The following is a 12634-nucleotide window of genomic DNA, read 5'->3' on the forward strand; positions in this document are numbered from 1 at the left end:
CACAGTCCGTCAGGCCCCTCCGCTTTTGCCAGCCAGACTCGGGGGCTCTGCGTGGCCGGCGAGCCGCCCCTCCGCCCCGGCTCCCTCCCGCCAGTCCGTGGAGCGCGCACCGCCTCCCCGCCCTTCCTACCCTCTTCCGTGGGCCTCTCGTCTGCGTTTGGCTCCGGCGACTCCGTTTTGCTAATCCTCTGGCGGTTTTCTGGGTTATTTAGGCAGGTGTAGATGGAATCTAAGTGATCAGCAGGACGTGCGGTGAGCCCAGCGTCCTCCTAAGCCGCCATCTTAGTACACAAGATTTTTAAACTTAAAAAAATGAAGAGGAAACAGAATAAACTCAAGCCACTTGTCAAGTCTCTTTTTTTAATGTTTATTTATTTTTGAGAGAAAGAGAGTGTGTGCACATAGGGAAGGGGCAGAGAGAGAAGGAGACAGAGGACCCAAAACAGGCTCCACACTGAAGTGCAGAGCCTGATGCTGGGCTGGAACTCACAAACTCTGAGACCATGATCTGAGCCGAAGTCAGACGCCCCGTGGTCTAGTCTTTCTTATTCTGCATACAAGTATTTCTAAATTATTGCAGCATTATTTTATCTGCATTTTACATTACAAAAATGCTCATATGTCTAATACCAATAAAATTTTCCTAGAGGCAAAGTAAAGACTTAATGTGTTACTCTATTCTGTTTCATGCTTTTCAATCTAACAAGATCATAAAGCAACTGTAAAGTGCTCCAGGATGATAGTTTTTCCAAATATGCATTTTGGAGTTCTCAAACTCAAATCCATATTGTTATCTTACAAGGCACTTTCTGCTGAAGCACTTTCCCAGTTGTTTATAGTGGCCATCAGATCTTAACCAAGTCATCAGTTCTTTGACAGCAAGGAAAAGCACATTTCTTATCTTGCTGTTGTTTAAGGATAGATTTTCCCCTTGTATTCAATTGTTTTTAAATATATGAACAAATATAATATTGGGTGTGATTTCATTTGTTTCAAAAAATGGGCATCGTTACTATTTTCTGGTCCCATTTAACTGAATGAACAGCACTCTATATGATGAAAAAAATCAAGACTATTCTCGTGCTTCTTTTAATGAGAAAACCTTTTTTTTGTTATTTTTTTAACGTTTATTTATTTTTGAGAGACAGATTATGAGCGGGGGAGGGGCAGAGAGGGATGGAGACACAGAGTCTGATGCAGGCTCCAGGCTCTGAGCTGTCAGCACAGAGCCCAATGTGGGGCTCGAACTCACAAACCGTGAGATCATGACCTGAGCCAAAGTCAGATGCTTAACTGGCTGAGCCACCCAGGCACCCCAAGGAGAGAACTTTTTAATTAAACCTTATGCTTTAAAAATATATTAATTATAATTCATGGAGAGCTCATTAAATTTAACTTATTATTTATGTAACTGTAAGATACAAAACAGATATTATTTATTATAATACATAATACCCATAGTGAAAATAATAAATGTGTGTATTCACAGCATTTTGGGGATAGTGACTCTTGCTTGGACTGAGGGAGTGGAAGGGTTTACAATGGAGGTTTCTTTAGCTGTATCTAATTTATTCATCAAAAAAGAGGGCAGACTGAAAGAACTGTTATATGTACGTGTTGGAAAAATAACCATCTCTTATATCATCTTCTATAATTGTAATTAAAATATTTTTAATTAGAAAAATAAAAAGTAATTTAAGTGCAGCTGGTGTCATCGTCAAAATGGCTAGAATGGAGCCATGGACAGATGATGAGGTGATTCCTGAAACAAGCCAGGCCCAGAAAGGAATCAGATGCTCCATAATCCAGTCATGCCAGGGTTATTTTTAGGCCAAGAATGTTTTCCAAGACATATATACAACAGGACTGCACTTTCTTAATACATCGTCTCTGGGCAAAAAATAAAGTCCTGGTTTTGGCAGCATGTGATTGCTTTTTAGGCTCTTCTCAGACTCTCTCCTGCTTTAGGGACCAGAGCCTGGGGAGAGGTGGAGACTCATTGGAATACAGTTGAATCCCCAGGATGTGGAATTTGCTTGTCAAAGAGAAGGTATCAAGGGGTACAAACTTTTCTTCCTTTGGCCAGAGTTGACCTTTCTTAAAGATAGGGAAGAAATACCAACTGGAGATTTAAAGGAGAAGTCTGTAAGAGCTTACATTCTAGCAAACACAGAAATATGCGATTTACATAATATCACAATCTCTGGAATTCCAATTGAGGTATTGTATGTAAGATTTTCCAGGGCCTTCAGTGAAAAAAGGACACTTACTTCCACTACGGCTCATGTGAATATGGTCTGGGGAATACAAGCAAGATTCTGTACTTGGGAAAGCAATTGTAATTATAACTGAAATATGGGTCATGGTGGGTAAAGCAGTACAATTATTGAGAGATGGGATCTCAAGGGGACATGTCTTACCCATGCCTTATAGATTGCATGCCCTACAGAGAAGATGGTCACCATCCCTCTGAACAAGTTGTCCAAATTCGCAATCACTTGATCTTTCTACTGTATTAGAGTCCAAATCTGATAGATGATTAGGATTTCTAGTCCTTTTTGTAATGTAATAGATTCCCTGCCTCTGCTCCCCCAACCCCACCTAAGTCAAATGCTCCCTTTTGAAATTTCAGCAATATGGCCAGCCCTGTTGCATAGGGGAGAGGGTCTAGAGTTGGGGTGGAGGAAGAATGGTTTGTGTGTATGTGGTGGGGGTAGAGGGTGTGCATGTGGTATATGCTGTGTGTGTGCTTGTAAATTCCCAAGTGGTTCTGATACATTCTCTCCTTGGAGCTTGGATTAGAAATACTTTACTTGGGCTTAATTAAATACTACTGACACAATTCAGAGATTTACCTCACAAGCATTCTTCATTATTAATGTATCAATGCACCATTTTCTTTTCCTAGAGATGGTGCCTGGACCTGAGCAGAGGAATTGCGAAACTGCTGTTAAGAGGATAGTAAATAGCTTCTGCATTCCAGAGTAGAAACTGGTCTTGGTTCTTGGGGGGACTCTCTCATTAATCTATAAGGAATTACTGTGTTCAGCCTTTTAATTGTAAGAATGCAAGCTCTGTGAATACAGGGGCTGTATGTGTTACTTACCACTGTATCCCAAATACTTTGTAAAGTGTTTGGCACATGGTACACACTCAATAAATATTTGTTCAGTGCAAAGGAGAAGGAATGCAGAGGTTGACTTAGTTCTCAGAAAAACCCAGTAGCAATGAAGTACCTAAATGCAGATGGTTGAGACTAAATCCATAATCCAACTGTGTTATCATGTAAAAGGCAGTCTTCTTTGAGGCCTAAGGGTGTGAGGATAATTGTGGGTTTGTTTGTTGTAGTGTGTTTGGCTATTTGTGTTAATGTTTTCCTTCCTTCAGCTTAGGCTTTCAACAGAATATTTTGGAGCTCTGATATGGCCCACAGAAAAAAGGGAAAGAAAAGGAAATTTGAAGGGGAAGTCTGGGGAAGGGAAGCTGCCCCCAGCCTTGCTCCTCACCACCACTGCCATCTCTCCACCCTGCAACCGTCGTTCCCTCCAAGCAACCTACAGGGCCTCAGGAGAAGTATTACCAGTAAGGTACACTATCTAAGAAGCCTGACCCAGAATAGTGACTACTGAGGTAGTGTTAAGTTCTTGTCTACATTGTAATTCCTTGGGTGTCCTAAGCCTTAATGAAAGCTTTGTTAACACCATACCTTAATGTCCATTTGGGATTGAGAATTAAGGTCTTACATGAACAAACATTTCTCCAAGGAAGATATACAGATGGCCAACAGATACATGAAAAGATGTTCATCGTCACTTACTATCAGGGAAATGCAAACCAAAACTACAATGAGATAACACTTCACACTGTCAGAGTGGCTAGAATCAACAACACAAGAAACAACAGGTGTTGGCGAAGATATGGAAAAAAAGGAAGACACATGCACTGCTGGTGGGAATGCAAACTGATGCAGCCCCTGTGGACAACAGTATAGAGATTCCCCCCAAAATTAAAACTAGAACTACCCTACAACTCAGCAATCACACTACTGGCTGTTTACCCAAAGAATACAAAAATACTATTTCAAAGGGATATATGCACCCCTATATTTATAGCAGCATTATTTACAATAGCCAAATTATGGAAGCACCCCAAATGCCCACCAACTAATGAATGGATAAAGAAGAGGTGATATATATAATATATAATATATAATATATAATATATAATATATAATATATAAATATATTATTTGGCCATACAAAAAAAAAAAGAATAATATCTTGCCATTTTCAATTACATGGATGGAGCCAGAGAGTATTCTGCTAGGCAAAATAAGTCAGAGAAAGACAAACACCATATGATTTCACTCATATGTGGAATTTAAGAAACTAAACAATCAAATGGCAAAAAAAGAAAAGAAAGAAAGAGGCAAACCAAGAATCAAACTCTTAACTATAGAGAACTGATGGTTACCAGAGGGGAGGTGGGTGGGGAGATGGGTTAAATAAGTGATAGGGATTAAGGAGTGCACTTGTGATGAGCACCGGGTGGAAGTTTTGAATCACTACATTACACACCTGAGACTAATATAACACCGTATGTTAACAAACTGGCATTAAAATAACAACTTTTAAAAAAGAGAATTAAGGTCTGAGAATGGGGAGCCACAGCAGCATGGAGGGGCTATTCAGAGGCAGCAGAATGAAGAAAGCAAACAAAGGAGTCTAGAGCCGTCACTGGAAATGGCCCTGCTAAGCACAAATCTCAATGGATTTGAAAAATGAGTAAGTACTTCCTGAAGTACTTAATGAACACTAGCAGAGAGAAGAAAAATAAAATAACAGCTTTGAGCAGGAATTGGGAAAGAGGCCTTGGAATAAATATTTGGGGTCTTAAAGGAAAGGGTGTTTTTGGCAGGCTGAACAACTTGAAATTTGGAATGACCCCAATGGTTGATATGAGGATCTGAGCCTACTCTCCTTCTTAGATTAAGACTCTAAACTAATAATTTAGTGTTTAATCATTCCGTAAGCATTCAAATATTTGCTAGTAGCAAAGAACTGTATTGACCAAAAAGGGATAAAGACAAATGTGCATATGTATATTTGTCTGTGTACATATGCACCTATTCTAGACAGGTACTAAATGTATACACACACACACATATATATACACACATACATAATAAACATCATTTTTATAGCTATGATTCACCCTTATTAATGACTGCATATTATGTCATAGTCATGTTTTCTTATTCATTCAGCCATTTAATGAATACTTACTGAATGCCTATAAATCAGTAAGAATGCATTCAGCTAGAAGAAATAGAAAGACTCAGTGCAAAATGACACTTGCCCAAAAAATGACTGGGATCTCAGTCTACACAATAAAATATCTGAGACTAGGGATCCCCTTTCTCTCAGTGGCTTCCTCCATCTCATGAACCCCAAGGCGGCTCTGTTCCCAGAAGACTCCTGTGACACCTGATAACCCCAAAGCTAAGCAGCCTATGTATTATCCCACTGAGAAGGCTGTTCTCAATGCTTGCACTCTAAGGAGAGGAAGAGTAGAGACCCACATTGCATGTTCCAAAGACTGCCGGCCCCTGTATATTTGCCAGCATGATGAGGGGAAGATGGGGATCAGTCCTAACCAAGTTTGGGCATGTGGGGGTGGCTTCTGGCATTGGTTCAGTGGCTAGACTACATCAGGGCCAATATTTCGATTTTCTTGGCCTTTTCGTCATTGCCTTGTAGTTACAAGACACCTGCTATTTGCTATTTTGATTTGTAATTTTTTAAAGGTAGGCATACAGTGCATGGGCCGCAAATTGTACTCTTGTTGTGGAGCCTGCAAAGGCTAAGTGAAAGCCTGTTTGTCCCTCCATTTGAAACAATTCATAATGCCAACCAATGATTTCCACGTTGCTGAATCAAATAATTCATAGTCCTCATTTCCACTGACCAGCAACATTTGACATAGTTGATCTCACTCTGCATTTTGAAACATTTTTTTTCATTTGGTTTCTAGGATAAAACTCTTCCTTGATTCTTCTCCTTTCTCATTGGCTACCTTTTCCCAGTCTCCTTTAGGGGCCCTTCCTAATCTTACCAGCTTCTGAATGCTGGAAAGCCCAAAGACCCAATCTTAAGAACTTTTCTCATTCTTTGGGTGATCTCATTCAGTTTCATATTTTAAAATTCTCTCTCAAGTTCTTGAAACCCAGATTTATTTATCCATTTACCTCTTGACTTCCTAGTTAATACTCCAACAACCATCTCAAATTAATATGAGTAAAACCGAACTCCTTATTCCTCAAACCCTTCCTTCAAAACCCTGCTCCTCCACAGACTTCCCCATAATATTGGCAACATCCTTTGTAAACTTATTCAGAGAAGAAATCTGTAGCTACTCTTGATTTCTCTTTTAATCTCTCCCATTTACTCCATCAAGAATCCTAATGGTCTAGCTTTTATTATTATTATTATCCATGTATAATTAACATACAGTGCTATATTAATTTCAGGTGTACAATATAATGATTCAACAATTCTAAATATTTCTCAGTGCTTATCAAGGCAAGTATATTCTTTTTTTTAAATTTTGTTTTATTTACTTATTTTTTTTTTATTTACATCCAAATTAGTTAGCATACAGTGCAACAATGATTTCAGGAGTAGATTCCTTAGTGCAAGGCAACTATAGTCTTAATCCCTATATTCTATTTCACCCACCCCCACCTCCATTCTGGTGACCACCAGTTTTTTTCTCCATATTTAAGAGTCTTATTTTTTATGTTTTTCTTTATTTGTTTTATTTCTTAAATTCCACATATGAGTGATATCATATGGTATTTGTCTTTCTCTAACTGATTTATTTCATTATACCCTTAGCATTATACCCTCTAGGTCCATCCATGTTGTTGCAAATGGCAAAATTTCACTTTTTTTTTTTTATGGCTAAGTAACATTCCATTGTATATATATACCACATCTTCTTTATCCATTCATCTATTGGTGGACACTTAGGTTGATACACATCTTGGTTATTAAAAATAATGCTGCAATAAACACAGGGGTGCATAAGTCTCTTCAAATTAATGTTCTGGTTTTCCTTAGGTAAGTAAATACACAGTAGTGGAATTACTAGATCATATCGTGATTCTATTTTTAATTTTTTGAAGAACCTCTATACTGTTTTCCACAGTGGCTGTACCAATTTGCATTCCCACCAACGTGAAAAAGGATTCCATTCTCTCCACATCCTCACCAATATTTGTTATTTCTTGTTATTGATTTTATCCATTCTGACAGATATAAAATAATACCTGCATTTCTGTGATGATTAGTGACTTGAGCATCTCTTCATGTGCTGTTGGGCACCTACTGGCTCTATTTTCAACATAAATTCAGGATCTTTTACAACCTCAAATGCCACTACCCTGGTCTAAGGACTTATCATTGCTCACTTGATTATTATAAAGGCCTCCTAACTTTATTTACTACTTCAGTTCTTGCTCCCTATAGTCTACTCTCAACAGTCCATAAAATGACTATTTTAAAACGTGTCAGATTATGAGCAAAAGATAAAGCCCTCAAAATAGCCTAAAACTGCTACAATTTTTCTCATGTTCTCATCTGCCCTCCTTGATGTTCCTTCTAAAACAGAAGATTTAAAGAGCTAGAAACCATCTATGACAAGTTCAGTGGTTCTCAGTATATGGCACATATTTCACTAATTGTAACAATTTACCATATACTTCTAATCAAATATATCAGATGCACCCCCTTCCCTCTGGCCTACTCCTTTTATTTGCATTTGCAGAATTTTAAGTATCAGGTCCTTGGCAAAGTTTCCAATTCCAAAAGTGGTTCTCCAATTCCAGAAATAAGTAATTATTATTGCCATTAATACTTAATGATTTTCTGCTGCCAATAAAAACAAGCTTATGAGGTTTGAATATAAACTGTTTGGTCTATTCATTATTGACTTAAGGTCCATGTAATTATTTAGGAGGAATATACCTATTGCTATGCCTATTTTCTTTTTTTTTTCAATACATGAAGTTTATTGTCAAATTGGTTTCCATACAACACCCAGTGCTCATCCCAAAAGGTGCCCTCCTCAATACCCATCACCCACCCTCCCCTCCCTCCCACCCCCATCAACCCTCAGTTTGTTCTCAGTTTTTAATAGATAATGCTTTGGCTTATGCCAAAATGCTTATTCTTTGGCTCTCTTCCACTCTAACCTCTTTTTTTTTTCCTTCCCCTCCCCCATGGGTTTCTGTTAAGTTTCTCAGGATCCACATAAGAGTGAACACATATGGTATCTGTCTTTCTCTGTATGGCTTATTTCACTTAGCATAACACTCTCCAGTTCCATCTATGTTGCTACAAAGGGCCATATTTCATTCTTTCTCATTGCCACGTAGTATTCCATTGTGTATATAAACCACAATTTCTTTATCCATTCATCAGTTGATGGACATTTAGGCTCTTTCCATAATTTGGCTATTGTTGAGAGTGCTGCTATAAACATTGGGGTACAAGTGCCCCTATGCATCAGTACTCCTGTATCCCTTGGGTAAATTCTTAGCAGTGCTATTTCTGGGTCATAGGGTAGGTCTATTTTTAATTTTTTGAGGAACCTCCACACTGTTTTCCAGAGCATGCTATGCCTATTTTCTAATGCATATTGGAAAGCATAATGTGACAAAATTAAGGTAAAAACTTCTTCAACTGGATACATAGTTCTGTCTTTCTAACTCTATATGAATATTGTTCTTAATTTCTAAGTCTTCTTACTGTTACTTCATTGCTAGAACTTATGGCTTTAATCTAGGAACTATAACTTGTTTATTATACCCAGGAATAATTATTTATAAGTTATTTATTAAAATAAAAGGAGAAAGAAATAAAATAATATCACCAAAGTCCTATATACATTTACTAGATATTTTATAATTAGCATCTTATTAGTTTTTATATTCTTAGAATAACTCAATTACATATTATTGTTTTCATTTTACAGAGGAGAAAATTGTGGTTTAAAAAGATTAAGTAATTGACAAAGATCAAACAAAATCCAGGTCTGTATGATTGCAAAACCAGGCTGTTTCTACTATATCACACTACCTCCTAGTCTAAGTGATAAGTTGATAGTGGCAAATTCCAGTATCTCCAGACAATTTTCTATCAAGAAATTCAACATTAAAATATCCCATTGATTCTTTCTGTACCAAATCCTATTTGTTTTTATCTTCTCTTAATTCTTTGTTTCATAACGATCAAAAATATCAAACCAAATCCCTTAATTCCCACTTTATAGGGGAAATAATGTGTTACTTTTCCTTCCCACAGACCAACTGCTGATCCCAATATTCATCTCTACTCTTTATAGCATTTAAGTCCATATTTTAAAGTTTGCTGATGATTTTCACCATATTTCTACAACCTTTAAATCATGGAGTCCTGCATTCAACTTGCTAATTAAATAATACTAACCAACACTTAACATAAAGTATCTAATCCTAATTCATAGTCACTCTTCTCTGGTACTGCATCGGAAGCATGGTTCCAGTAGTATTCCGCCCCAAAAGACTCTCCCACCCCCTTTATTGAACTATAAGGAAGCTGTCATTTAGAAACTCAACTCCTCATTTCTTTTTCATATATCCCCTCTGAAAGTTCTCATATCTTAAACAGAGTGTCCATTTTGAGCACTTATACACTAATATGACAGTACAGCAATTTTTCAGTTTCTTTGTAAACTGTTATCCAGGCTCTGCAGAGCTAAGAAAGAAGAAAAGCTGCCCTAAAGGGTCAGTGAGAGGGCACCAAAGACCACGTTCCCTTACATCACAATTTTGCTTCACTTCCCCTTTAACTGCCCAATAGCCTTGAAAATGGATCTCAATGGTGGTGTCATGATCTGTTTACCCTCCACCATGGCTTTACTCATGAATAAAGAGCAATCCAACTTCTTAAAAGGAAAAACTGTCAACCAAATTTGGCTGCCTAACAGCATATGATTCTGAATCATTTTCCCATCTCTGACACTGAAGTAATCTGGCATTATAGCTTTTTCTCAAAACTTTGCAATCAAAAGTCATTTAACCACGGGGCATTTACTACCCAACAACCACACCCTAGGCCCATACCATGAACAGCTTCAGAGGGATCCTGGGGTTTCCCAAGAGGGGCTGAGGGGGTGGATGGCCACCATGCAATAACAGAAAGATCACTGGCTTGAAAGTCAAAAAACCCTTAGCTTGAATCACAGCTCTGCCACTTACCATCTCTCTGACTATAGGCAAGTCACTTAACCTTTCTGAACTCCAGTTGCTCCATCTAAAACCTGGACATAATATGGTCCATCTCATAGAACTTTTTCCAAGAATGACATGTGAGAGTACTTAGCAGAAGGAACACCAACAAAGGGAGGACACTCCATAAAATTGATTATTTTTAAGTTAGACACAGTCTGTTTTTCCTCTGTGGTCATAGGATAAAAAGCCTTGAATAATTTAGGGTAATGTCTTCCCTAATGACCCTCCAAGATTCTGGAGCCTGAGCCCCAGGTTTACATGTACATGCTCCTGAGGCTATAGCAGTCAAACACGAAATGCTTAATTTCAAGAGAACAAAACAATCTCTACTTCTAAAACCACCTCTAATAACAACTCATGGAAATTCTAAAATTCCACAATTTGAAATTAATTATTTTGGTGGTACCTATGGAAAGTACAAATGTTCCTGATGAAAATAACACCTTAACTTTATCTGTCATTTACATCTCAGTAGGAATGACTTCATGTGATAATATTTTGTGAGACCATATATGTCCAAGAAAAAAGAGCCATGCAAAAAAGGTCTCTGCATGGCTCCTACAAGCTTTCCAAGGCTCTCCCTCCCTGTGTGGAGGAGAAGAAGGTGAAACTCCTAAACCAGAATAGGGTGCTGAACTTGGAGATGAGCTTCCAGATCACACAGAGCCTTCCTAGTCCTAAATAGGAAATGGCTTTACACTAGGATTACCAGCTTCAGGAAATAAAAATGCCGGATACCCAGTGACATTTGAGTTTCAGATAAATGACCAATAATTTTTTATTTACATGGAATATAACTATACCTCCTAATATACTTATACATTGTTTTTCTGAAAATCCAGTTTTACTGGGTATCCTGTGTTTTTATCAGGCAACCCTACTTTATTCCCTTGAAATGTCAAGAGACAGTACAATCTTCAGACTTTTCCAGAACTCAGCTATTAGATAACACACAGAAAGATGTGGTAGCTGACACAGTAACTGTGAAAGAAACGTTGTAAAATGAGATTTACTATCCATAGAGAACAAGGCATTTTGGGGGCCCTTCCTTCTCTGAGACAGATAGAATACTGAAGCTGTGTTTCTTTATTCATCATGTATTCAATTATAGTAGATTGTATACTTACTGGGAAGCCAACATAGTCTAGCAGTGTGTTTGTCCTAGAAATAAAGTGATGAACTAGTCAAACACCATGCATGCCCTAACAAAGCTTTCAGTCCACTGGGTGCTTAGGCACTAAGGAGCAATCCTCACATTTAATAACAATAATTAAAACTGTTACAAGTGCTATGAGCTAAGACTTGAGAAACAAAATGCATGACTTCAGTTTATTCATTCATCTCATTTGTATGTAGCTCTGTACCAGGTAATGTCAGACACATAAAGATGAGGAAAAAGTACTCCTTGCTTTTAAAGGGCTTATGATCTAGTAAGGAAGACTTACACAGACATAAATAATTATTAAATAAGGCCAATTATGATAGGCTATAATATAGACACTCCTGTGTCTGTTTGTAGCAAGAAATGTGGCTGCTTCTTTATACCAGACTACTTTATATGCCCTTTGGGAGGAAAACAAAAGTTCACATTCCTTTTAGTATTTATTCAACGGGTGTCAAAAGCACTCTTCTAACCAGATGAACAGTTTCGCTACTGATAATTTCATTGTTTAAATGTCTGTGACAAAAGCAATTTCTGAAAACTGAGGTTATGTCATTGCTTCCCTTCTATTTGAAAATCTTACTGTCTTTAGTTTGGACTGCTATAACAAACATACTATAGACTGAGTAGCTTAAAGAATAGACATTTATTTCTCACAATTTGGGAAGCTAGAAGTTCAAGACTAGAGTGTTAGGATGGTCAGGTCCTCAGTGAAGGCCCTCTTACTGGTTTACAGATGGTCACCTTTTCATTGTATACTCACATGGTGAAGTGAGAGAGAAAATGGGAAAAAAATGATCTTCTCTCTCTTCTTTTAAGGTCACTATTCCTATTCATGACCTAATTACCTCCCAAAGGCCCAACGTCCTAATATCATCACAGTGAGGACTAGGATTTCAACATAGAATTTTGAGGGACACAAATACTTATTCCATAGCACTAACCAATAGACTTAATTATTTCATTATTTTCTCTCAATTTTTATCTTTGTCTCCTCTTTGGAGGAGTTTCCATACAAATTTAGTTTGGAGGAGGGAGGCTGCATAAAAGCTTTGGATTCATCTTGAATTTTGTTTATTAGGTCATATGGTCAATCTATAGTATAAACCGTGCAACTTGAACATTAAAATCAACATCCA

The sequence above is a fragment of the Prionailurus viverrinus genome, chromosome A2 (genome assembly GCF_022837055.1).
Source record: "Prionailurus viverrinus isolate Anna chromosome A2, UM_Priviv_1.0, whole genome shotgun sequence".
Taxonomy (NCBI): Eukaryota; Metazoa; Chordata; class Mammalia; order Carnivora; family Felidae; genus Prionailurus; species Prionailurus viverrinus.